Source organism: Coregonus clupeaformis, chromosome 10 (genome assembly GCF_020615455.1).
Source record: "Coregonus clupeaformis isolate EN_2021a chromosome 10, ASM2061545v1, whole genome shotgun sequence".
Lineage (NCBI taxonomy): Eukaryota > Metazoa > Chordata > Actinopteri > Salmoniformes > Salmonidae > Coregonus > Coregonus clupeaformis.
Genome location: NC_059201.1, coordinates 31,248,394 through 31,260,805, shown reverse-complemented (window position 1 = coordinate 31,260,805; position 12,412 = coordinate 31,248,394). Strand labels below are relative to the sequence as shown.

The window sequence follows — 12,412 nt, the reverse complement described above, 5'->3', positions numbered from 1 at the left end:
TGGGTCGTGGATGGGTATTCCAGCATGACAATGACCCAAAACACACGGCCAAGGCAACAAAGGAGTGGCTCAAGAAGAAGCACATTAAGGTCCTGGAGTGGCCTAGCCAGTCTCCAGACCTTAATTCCATAGAAAATCTGTGGAGAGAGCTGAAGGTTCGAGTTGCCAAACGTCAGCCTCGAAACCTTAATGACTTGGAGAAGATCTGCAAAGAGGAGTGGGACAAAATCAACTACAAGAAACGTCTGACCTCTGTGATTGCCAACAAGGGTTTTGCCAGCAAGTACTAAGTCATGTTTTGCAGAGGGGTCATATACTTATTTCCCTCATTAAAATGCAAATCAATTCATAACATTTTTGACATGCGTTTTTCTGGATTTTTTTGTTGTTATTCTGTCTCTCACTGTTCAGATAAACCTACCATTAAAATGATAGACTGATCATGCCTTTGTCAGTGGGCAAACGTACATAATCAGCAGGGGATCAAATACTTTTTTCCCTCACTGTATGTGATAATTACCTATATCACCTGTCGCGGCCGGTGTAGCAGGGGCAGACGACTGCAGCTGTGAGAGCTAATGGGTGTGTCACATCTGAAAGAGAGAGGAAACATTTTCTTAAGTGAAAATAATTAGACAACAAAACAGAGTTAGTGATTGAGTGAGTGAGTGTGTATACGTGTGTGTGATAATTACATGGACCACATCACACTGCTTCAGGTCTACAAGCCTCTGGAAGTTCCATCGTGCCATTCCAGGCCTGGAACAGCTTGGTGAAACACGGTTACCTGTCACCCACCGAGCCTGGTTGGCAGATCTAAAAGATAGGCACAATATTATTTTAATGACAAGTACGCTAAATCATGTGAAGTTACAAAACCTCTAGGGCTTAGTCTACACAAATTAAATAAAGGATGCAGGACCTGAGCCCTAGGACCAGGACTACCTGGCCTGATGACTTCTGGCTATCCCTGTCCCCTGTCCACCTGGTCGTGTTGCTGATCCAGTCTCTGCTGTTTCTGTCTGCGGCTATGGAACCCTGACCTGCTCAGGGCTCACCGGAAGTGCTACCTTGTCCCAGACCTGCTGTTTGATCCTGTCTTGCTCTACCAGACCTGTTATCTCAACCTCTAATTGCTCAGCTATGAAGAGCCATCTGGCATTTACTCCTGATGTGCTGAACTATTTCACCCTCTGTAACTACTGTGATTATTATATGACCCTGCTGGTCATCTATGAATGTTTAAACGTCTTGAAGAGCGATCTGGCCTACACGGCTGTACTCTTTAATAATCTCCACCAGCACAGCCAGAAGAGGACTGGCCACCCCTCAGAGCCTGGTTCCTCTCTAGGTTTCTTCCTAGCTACTGTGCTTCTACTTCTGCATTGCTTGCTCTTTGGGGTTTTAGGCTGGGTATCTGTATAAGCATTTTGTGACATCTGCTGATGTAAAAGGGGCTTTTTAAAATACATTTGATAGATTGCTTGAATATGCTTCTATTCATGTCAGTAACTCTAAATCTAAATATGACATTGAGTTATCTTACATTTCCTCAATAGGAAGTTGTACCTTAAGCCAACACTTTTTCCTGGTCTTTCCTGCTGGGGACAGGGGGCTTCAGGTTTGGGAATGGAGGGCCTAGAGAATTGGAATATTAACAATAATTAGTGTCCACATTTATGAATGAATGAAATTCAATTTGGGTTAGCTGTGTATCTCATCTGATTGAGAATTGCTGATGATATACTGTATATGTCTATTTTCTTTTGACAATCTGCCACCGAACGACACAATTCTATCTAGTGACAGTGCACACAATCTTTAGCTTATTTTACCAGGTCAAAAATAACATCATTTTGTCAAGGGAGACCTGATAAATAGGACAGAGCTCTCAAGTAAAAGGCATATCCATAGCTGGTAGGTCATGACAGCATGCACTAAACTGGAGCATGCAGTTACCAGGAGCAATCAAATATAGTTAAACTGGTAGGCCTACTGGAAAACTGCATCGCATTTAAAACACATATTCAAAGTGCACAGTGGAGACCACTGAGTTATTAGTATGTCAATATTATAAACCTATTTTTGGATTGAACATTTGACAGTGTGTTGATATAATGCCCTCTGCTGTCCATCAGGAATATTGCAGTAAGCCCAACTCCCTTGCATCCCACTTAGTTCTCTCCCAGGGCTCATAGTTTTGGCTGGCAGAGTTGAGGATGTCTTGTAAGATCAGGCTGAATGAATGTGGAATATTTGAGAGTATTACTCTATTTGCACTGTAGTCAAGGTACTACTGCACTGGAATATATCGTGAAAATAGGCATTTTAGTGGTGCATGTACAGTGTGTGGATCATACACACTTTTGTTGAGTCAGCAAATCATTCATAGTCAGCGAATTATTCACATTTGGAACATTGGTTTTTCTGCTATATTTCCCCTCAGTTCTCAGATTGACAAGTAGAGAAGTCTGTTCTGTGTTTGGATCATTTTAAGACCTCTCAGATCCATATGGCTAAATCTCATTAAGAGAATTATCAACGTTGATGGAGGAACAACATGAGATAATACCAGCAACTCCCCTCAGTAGAGACCACATGCGTTTGTTCATAATATGCCAAATCTGCTCCTTTCTTTAGAAAGTACACTATACAGTAGATACAAAACTATGTGGACACCCCTTCAAATTGGTGGATTTGGCTATTTCAGCCACACATGTTGCTGACAGGTGTATAAAATCGAGCACACAGCCATGCAATCTCCATAGACAAACATTGGCAGTAGAATGGCCTGACTTTCAACGTGGCACCGTCATAGGATGCCACCTATCCAACAAGTCAGATTGTCAAATTTCTGCCCTGCTAGAGCAACTGTAAGTGCTGTTATTGTGAAGTGGAAACATCTAGGAGCAACAATGGCTCAGCCGTTAAGTGGTAGGCTACACAAGCTCACAGAACGGGACTGCTGAGTACTGATGATCGTAGTGCGTAAAAATGGTCTGTCCTCGGTTGCCACACTCACTACTGTGTTCCAAACTGCCTCTGGAGGAGGAATAATGGTCTGGGGCTGTTTTTCATGGTTCGGGCTAGGCCCCTTAGTTCCAGTGAAGGGAAATGTTAATGCTACAGCATACAGTGACATTTTAGACGATTCTACGCTTCCAACTTTGTGGCAACAGTTTGGGGAAGGCCCTTTCCTGTTTCAGCATTACAATGCCCCCGTGCACAAAGCGAGGTCCATACAGAAATGGTTTGTCGAGATCGGTGTTGAAGAACTTGACTGGCCTGCACAGAGCCCTGACCTCAACCCCATCGAACACCTTTGGGATGAATTGGAATGCCGACTGCGAGCCAGGCCTAATCGTCCAACATCAGTGCCCGGCCTCACTAATGCTCTTGTGGCTGAATGGAAGCAAGTGCTCGCAACAATGTTCCAACATCTAGCGGAACGCTTTTCCAGAAGAGTGGAGGCTGTTATAGCAGCAAAGGGGGGACCAACTCCATATTAATGGCCATGATTTTGGAATGAGATGTTCGACGAGCAGGTGTCCACATACTTATGGTCATGTAGTGTATGTTCAGACATGATTTACTAGGGTGAAAATGAAAACGCTGGATGGCTTACTCTCATGTTTTAATTAATTCAGTTACAGTAGTATGGAATTAAGTTGAAACAGACACACATATTTTAAGATCAAGATTGAAAGTTACCTGACCAAAGGTCATTGTACTTGTCATTTCGAAAGGACAATCACTTCCATACCATAACTACTTTTTCCACTGTGTGAGACGTTGCATCCTCTTGATATACATTTTATCCACAAGAGGGCACCTCAGCTCTTTTAACTTCCCTGGCCTCATCAATAGTTATACTCAGGCATAACCAGCTAGACAGCAGATTTATCAACAGCCACCCCTACCTCTTGGCAAACCCAAGCTCTTTCAAATGGTTTACATATGACCTGAGAACAAAATTAGGCTATTTTAAAGAATTCAACATAATTACAGTAGAACCTTGATATGAAATAAAATTAATCAAATCAAATGTTATTTGTCACATGCTTGGTAAACAACTGGTGTAGACTAACAGTGAAATGCTTACTTACAGGGCCCTTCCTAACAATGAAGGAAAACAAATAAATAATAGCACAAGGAATAAATACACAATGAGTAACGATAACTTGGCTGTATACACGGGTGTATACACGGGGTACCAGTACCGAGTTGATGTGAGGGGTACGAGCTAATTGAGGTAGATAAGTACAGGGTAAAGTGACTAGGCAACAGCATAGATGATAAGCAGTAGCAGCAGCATATGTGATGAGTCAAAAGAGTTAGTGCAAAGAGGGTCAATGCAGATTGTCCAGGTACCTATTTTGTTATTAACTATTTTGTAGTGTTATTTACATTTACATTTTAGTCATTTAGCAGACGCTCTTATCTGTTAAGATCATTTATTAACTAACTATTTCAGTGTCACTGTGCGTTTCCCAAAGTTTGTAAGACTTTGGTTCAAGAAACGGACAGAGCCTCAGTGCAATAGCCAGGTCTTTATTCAGAGAATTCTGCCCAGAGAATTCTGTTATCACAATTTCAGAGTCCATCTTTTATACACACACGTCATACAAAAATCCCACCCCGCTTTAGGCGGGCTGTATTCTTCCACTGTACATGGGTTTAGCTGATGTTTTCCTCTGCTCTCCTGACCATCAGGTCACACACACACACATATTCTTATCAGAGTCTACTCCTTGCTCGGGCAGGCTGCATTTTTTAGTTATCGCCGTTCTCACAATATTCTGACTGCCTCATTGTACTTCTAACTAAGCTACACATATTATCAGATTATAGTTATAGATTATTATTATAGATTATGATTCTAACACTTTTCATACAGTTTCAGGGTGTAGTAATTAGTCATTAATAATTAGTAATTACCAAATTCTTCTATCACTTATCCAGAGCGACTTACAGTTAGTGAGTGCATACATTTTCATACTGGCGCTCCACCAACTGAGCTACACAGGACTACATGACTTGGGGGTAGAAGCTGTTCAGGGTCCTGTTGGTGCATCGGTACCGCTTGCCGTGCGGTAGCAGAGACAACAGTCTCTGACTTCGGTGGCTAGGGTCTTTGACTATTTTCAGGGCCTTCCTCTGACACCACCTGGTAAAGAGGTCCTGGATGGCAGGGAGCTTGGTCCCAGCTATTTTATTTGGCCCCAATTTTTTCGATAGAATTTATTTTTATCAAAAGGTTTTTTGTTGTTGGACATAAGACTGTAAAATCACCAGGAAATCAGATCAAAGTGATTTTAATTTAATAAATCTGTTCCCAAGTATTCCCACACATAGATAAATAATGTGATTGTATCTCAATGTAATCAAGGTTTGAAATAATAATGTTTTTGTCAAATACTATATCTGTTTGGGCTTCTTCGGTCAATTTGCAGTTTACAAATTATTTATAATTATGTTTCTGACCCCCTACCATCCGCTTAATGAATCGGTCTGTGGCTTAATGTAATCAGAAAACATAAACATTTAAAATAGTTTAAATGCACATTTTGAGTAGACTATTACAATCAAATTAAACTGGGCATGGATAACTCACCCCTTCTCATTTCAACATTTTCAGTCAATAAAACATAAAAAGGTAATACAGTATATAATTCATTCTTTAATTCCTTCAATATATAAAAAAAAGCAGGAAAACACTGACATTCAACAGAATTCCACAAGCAGTCATAGTCATAGATTCACTTAATTTCCATAAATTAAAGTTTACATAGAAATGTGCAATAAAACATTACCAATGGTCAGTGTAGGGGAAAAATCAGTGTAGGGGAAAGATTTGATAGTTCAATTGCCCTTCCTAACCCCAAATTCATCAATCAACCTTTATTGAAACAAAGGTCAATTACATTGGCAAATGAAAACATTTGAGAAGACCTTGGTGATTATTTCTGTTATCATAAACGCGTCCCTTTAAAGTTTAAGTTCTTCAACTAATCATCTGTGTTTTCGTTCTGTGAAAACGAACTGACGTCATGGCGACGCTGAAACCAATATTATTTTAGCACTGTTGTGAGAACGGTGTGTTCTCACCACATCTGTCTGCCATACTGTCGAAGAAGAGCCAGGAGCGAGGGCCAGGGCCATACTTCACAAAGGACACATAGTGGCTGGTGTGGATACAGAGCACAGCGAACAACTGCATCATGTGCCTGGGTAAAGGGGCATCTGCCGGAACCTCCGCTGGCACTGCCAGGGCTCTAGGGCAGTGGCCCTTCCGAGAGGGATGAGTGTGCACCTGTCACAAAGGGAGAAGTGGAGATAGAGAGGAAAGGGAGGTGGGGAAGAGGGAAAGTAGAGAGGGAGATTCAGTAAGATAAAGAAGAGGAAATCAATACACTTGCAGGTAGAAAAGCTGTAACTCAAACAGTCATGCTGCTTAATGGTGTCTACCTGTGTCTTGCAAGTAGTGCAGTACTGTTTAATTATTCCTGGCTGGAGCTTGCGGTCCTGTAGGCACTGGGGGCACTCATACTCTGCCAAACGCCCACAGAGGAAGCACTCACGGGGGGCTGATGGGAGAAGGAAGGTGGAAAGCTGTCACTCAACCTGAAGACAGTTTACTATGGCAAGCTATGCTTAGGGAGTTACTGTATGGCCTTTTATTCATAGTTACATACGTGGCTGACGTGTGACCAGCGTTTTGCAAAAACACTCTGTCAGTCTTCATTACATTGACTGATGGTGTAACTCAAAGTTGTATAGAAGATCTGTGATGTCAAGCTCTGTCGTGGGGATGATGTGGGGGAACATCTTGTACTTTTTCCCAAACCTTGGCATCTGGACCATGAGACAGGATGGGATCTGAGGGACATTTTAGAGACATTAAACATTAGAGCAAAGGGATTGCCTTCCAAACAAAACGTGGGCGGTCTACAAGGCCTCGTAAACATTGCTCCTTAGACAACCTTGCACAGTACCACCCACCTCCTCAAACCTGAGGCCACAAGACAGGAAGGAGGTATCCAGCAGCTGCTGAACAGTGGGAGTCTGTGTCACCTGCTCCTTATCCAGAATAATCTGGAATGTGTAGGCATCCTGAGATGTGTCGTTATTCGACCTGAGACCCAGAGAACAATCAAGCTAAGCAACTCAATCATGGCAGAGTGACCAAACAGAAACTCAGAGAGAAGCCCAGACCATTAGAATGGAGATGAGCAGTGTGAGGAGGGGAAGCAAGGAGCAATAAGTAGCCTACAGCATAACCTGCAAGAAAGAGAAAGATATGGGTCAGGAGGTCAAATAGAGCAGCAGAGAAAGGTGAAAGGTGAACTGGTTCAAACCTGAGTTTAAGCAATGGCTCCATGCACAGCACCCAGTAGAAGGATTGTGATGAACTCTTCAGGGTCTGCAGGGAGGCAGGATAACACCATTTAGGAGAAAGACACTGCAGCCATTTAAAAATGATAATTTAGACATCAATTGCCTTGGCTGGTATCACATTTCTGTTAAGAGACCCATAGAGACAACACTATGATAAGTATGTGAGAGTACCTTTCTCTTCTGTTACAAAGGTGTCACAGCCGAGCTGCTTGCGGAAGTTCATTACGCTCTCAGCAGGCACAAAACCTTGTCTGGGGATTACACACACTGATGTCACTCTCAGTGGCCACACGGCAATACACACAACACACTGTCACACAACACATGGAAATGCACATTCATATAAAGTGCATATACTGGACCTGAACATTCACTACCAATGTGCCAGAGTAATCAAGACATGCTCTTCAGTCTGGGTGAATTACAATGTCATAACGTCCTTATTTTGAAGAGCAGTTGATAATACAGGCCTGCCTGAGGGTCAAGAGGATCTAGAAAACTGAAAGTACAGACAATGTTTATACCGGCGCAAACAGTTGACGATGTCTTTCCTCAGAGTGTGTGATATGCTCTGTTCTGTGTCAGCTTGTTTGTGGCAAACACTGTCCAGGGTCATGGATGAGCTGAACAGACTGTGGAGAGATGTATTACCTTTGTTAGCTTGGCAGTGGTCCTGGCGCAGCATTAAGTAATTCTTACAAGAAACTGGGCTCAACAAAAAATTATGCCCAACAGTGTCAAACTGTCATACAACTATGTGTTAGGAACACTGAGCTAGATGAAGTAAGTTTACCTGAAGAGAGTGGCATCGAGGTAGCATGAGTTGTAGTGCCCCTGGATCCCCTTCATCTTGCCCACAAGCAAAGACAAGCCTTCCGACTCAGGGATAGGAGGGACATTCTCATCGGTTTCCTCCAATGGAGTGACTGATGCAAACCATACAAAAACATGAAGTACCACTTACATAACAGAAATACAACTGATGAATGTTTTATATCTGCTCATTGGTGGTGTTTGATTCATTTTGGTTTGGTTTGAGGTGTGGTCTGCAAACCAATGCTTATAAGGCTATTATTACAATGGCATAACCTGAGATTATCTACACTGTTTATGCATGTGTTAGGAAGGACCTATACGAGTGGTGTATAAAAATAAAATAAAATAAAAAATTAATGTATGCACTCACTGACTGTAAGTCGCTCTGGATAAGAGTGTCTGCTAAATGACTAAAATGTAAAGTGTAAAATGTGTCTAACCTGGGGGGATATCTGTGGCTTTGAGGGTCTCCTTTTCAGAGGGGGGACATAGGAACCTTCCATCTGGACTGCACTTTGTTAGGGGCACAAACAAGGCTCTGCCCCCTTTACAAGTGAAATACCGCTGACCTCCATACATCCCGTCTGAGCAATTATTCACCTCATAATCCTGATGGCAAAAGCATAATGCTGAGGAATCAAATCTGATTGAGATATTGAAATCTCAGAGGAGAATAATAGGCAAGCTCAATAACATTGCTTATACAGTTCACATCTTACACTCACCAGCTCAATTCCGGCCCAGTCGTTTTTATTTTCTGAAAAGACGCCCATCCACTGGATTACCCCATATACAGTGATCCCAGTGTTGGACGTTACCTCCACGAGGGAACCCACATGAAAAGGGTGGCTTGACAGGGTTTCGGTTGGGGTGACATTCTGGTCTACGTGGTTTATATCGCTCACTTGTCGCCCACGAGATCCCATATTAGGCATGGAGTTGATACGTAACACCACCTTTCTGTTTAGACCTGGGGGGAGAAGAAGTTGAAGAGGAGGGGTAAGAATGACAGATCACATAGTTTCTGTCCTTGTCACAAGACCAATGTCATGAGACTGACCTGTGGTAAACATGTCTATCTCCATAAGAGGTATGCAGAGAGCTCAGAGCATGCAATGTACACAGATTCCAGAGCATGTGATGGATCTCTGCTGCTACATTCCAGAGCACCTGGGCCAGTTTGACCAGTTCTGTACAAAGAACCGCACTTTGCCCACTGTCTAGCCACAGGTGCTGCTCATTGCCATCCAATAACGTTTAGCATTTATATTTTAGCATTTCTTTCTGATAAGGGGGAGGCGGGGTGGAGGGGTATTTTGCTTGCAGGCGCACCAATGCGCAGCAAGTCCTAAAGTGATGATAACCATTCAAAGAATTCTGTCTTTGTGAAGCAAGTTTGAAATGAGACCCCCAAGCTACTGGGTTCTGAAAGCTGATATTATTTTCCTGGCACCATTGCTGTGCTTCTTAAAAGAAAACAAGTAAAGTATGTAATGGGTTTAAAGACTAGAAAAGCCAGGTAAATGTGTCATATTTTGTAAATAAATGCATGTAGGCATATGTGCTTGCTTACTGATCAATGAGAATGCATGGGGATTGAACACTAGCAAGTAAACATACAGTCCTGACCCTTTGAATGACTGTCTTTCCAGCGAGGGCCAAGGCCTACAGAGTACGCTGGGACAACCTGGACAATGTCTGCTGCACTGAACAGGGGAAGAGGGGCAGGCTTCTTGGACGACACTGTTTGATTAGAGTCCTGCTGAAATTGAAAGGAAACAGGACAATTAGATGACGTAAACACAATCCCAATACAGTAGCTGTGCTGAGAGTTTTTACTGGCAAGCCAGAAATACAACAAACTGCATTCGAGCAACTGCAAATTGCTCAGTGTTATTACGTTTCAGATGTTACGTAAAAGTTATGTGCTGTAACTAATCCTATAACATTATGGATCTTCCCCTGATGCCTCGATCACACCTACAGCGTCGTTGCGCAAAATGGTACGCAGCATCATCTGGATATGTGTGCAACAAAAGTTCAACATTCACCTTCTGCTACCATTCTGTCAAGCTGTCTACGCATACAGTTTGACGCATAAGTTTGATAAATCGAACATATGCACCACACAGAACACACTGCACCTGCCTCTGCAACGTAATGCTGCAAGGCAAACGCAGCGTTCCATTGGAAATTAATGTACTTCTGGTGTACCAAAATGCAATGACGCTGTCGGTGTGATCGACACTTGAGAGAGACATTCTTGTCTCCTGCTTTCACTTCCTTAAACTCATGTAAATCAATGAGAGGTTCAGGTGTACTTGACACGTACAGTTCACAGTGTCTGCCATACTGTGGAATCATTAGGCTACATTTTTATCAATGAGAGGATCAAAGACAGTAATAATTCCTGATTATTTGCTTATACATTGGACAAAATGGTGAAAGCCATTCCACTTTCTCTATGGCAGTGTCTATGCTGATATGGACTTGCATACCAGATTTATATAAGTTGCATACTCACCACAAACTCAACCTCAAAGCCCAGCATCAGCAGGTCCCCTTGGTTCTCCTTCTTGCCGATCAGCATTAGGTTCCTAACCAGCCCTGGCTGGTGACCCTTCTTGTGCTTAACTACCACCAGGTCATCCTGAGACAGCACACAGATAGCCGAAAAAGCTGGGGGTTACACAGGAGCTCCAGGCATTTGCTGGAGGGGGATACGAAGAGCCTGGGCCTGGTGGCAGGTGAGGGGGTATGTGTCCTCCATCTTCACCATGCCCCTGCACTTAGGGTTCCCACTGCTGCCACCTCCGTACAACAGTCCCATCAGCTCTCCCTTCTGCATCTCTGCCTCCACATGGCCGATACATCCTCTGGCGAAGCCATTTCTCGCCTTCCCCCATGTCACTATAAAGAACTTGTCCTTCCCTTCTCTTTTTGATTCCATCCCTATTCTAAAGTGCACAATATTCCTGCTGACAAGCAATGCAGATGTTGTGTGACTAGAAGCCACCCTGTTATGGAAAGAAGTAAATAAATTATTATTGTATCCTTCTGATCATTCACTTGATTTACTCCAAAGTACTACACACATTCGATTGCAAGGTAAACTGAATCCTCGCCACTGTAGCTCAGAATAAGGAAGTACTTCAGCCCAGTCAACTGATACTGTAGCTCTGTGACCGAACAAGCCCGTCTTATACTGTCCTCTCTGACAGAGACAATTCAGCATGAAGATCGTGATTTTTTTTCAAGAAAATGTATTGCATCAGAGAATTCACAAATGATCATTATGATTTGGGTATACCTAGCTACATGATAGTGGTTATTAGCTAAGCAAGTACTTATTGTATCAGTCAGAGAAAATTGCAAGTTGTCAGTCACAGTGTCGCAAATCATTTATCAACACAAAGTAGCCTACTCTTATCTGAGGGGTATTTAAACTTCAATGTGGGGTAATGTTAACGTTATCACTCTTATGATCTACAATATAATATTCCCCTTCCCATGACAGAGACAGGGAATATCAGCTATGCACATAGATGTTATATATATTTTTTAAACATGTATACCCTAGGCCTATTATTAGAAACAAAAACACTTAACCTGGTCATAACCTTGGTCGGTCACACTGCAAGTTGTTGCGGTGGTGCGGCAAGCTAAAAGGAGCTAGCTAGCTAATGTTAGCTAACTAACTTTCATTAGCTAGCTAGCTGTGTTAGCTAGCTCGGTGAAAACTCTTGTTTGCAGGCAGTTAAACAAAATGTATTCTTCCTCTGTCACCCGCCATGTGAAAAACATATTTTAAATAATTGTTAGGCCACTATCCATGAGAAAGATTTTTGGGGCTTGACAGCTGCCCTTCTTCATCTGATGATGAAAATTCAACCCCTGCATTGTCAGTTGGAGGCGGGGCTGGGGCTTGACAGATCAAGATAAATATGTTCTTCAATTAACATATATTTTAAAATACATTCACATAAATATTCTATGATGGGCTCAAGTTGTATATTTCATAAATATATTCTGGACATACAGTACCAGTCAAACGTTTGGACACACCTACTCATTCAAGTTTTTTTTTTCTACATTGTAGAATAATAGTGAAGACATCAAAACTATGAAATAACACATATGGAATCATGTAGTAACCAAAAAAGTGTTAAACAAGTCAAAATATATTTTATATTTGAGA

At 42.2% G+C, this 12,412-nt stretch overlaps 1 pseudogene; it reads right to left on the bottom strand.

The window, feature by feature from the left end:
* Positions 1 to 5,438: 5,438 nt before the first annotated feature.
* On the bottom strand, positions 5,439 to 12,094 carry LOC121575862 (annotated as a pseudogene).
* Between the last annotated feature and the right edge of the window lie 318 nt (positions 12,095 to 12,412).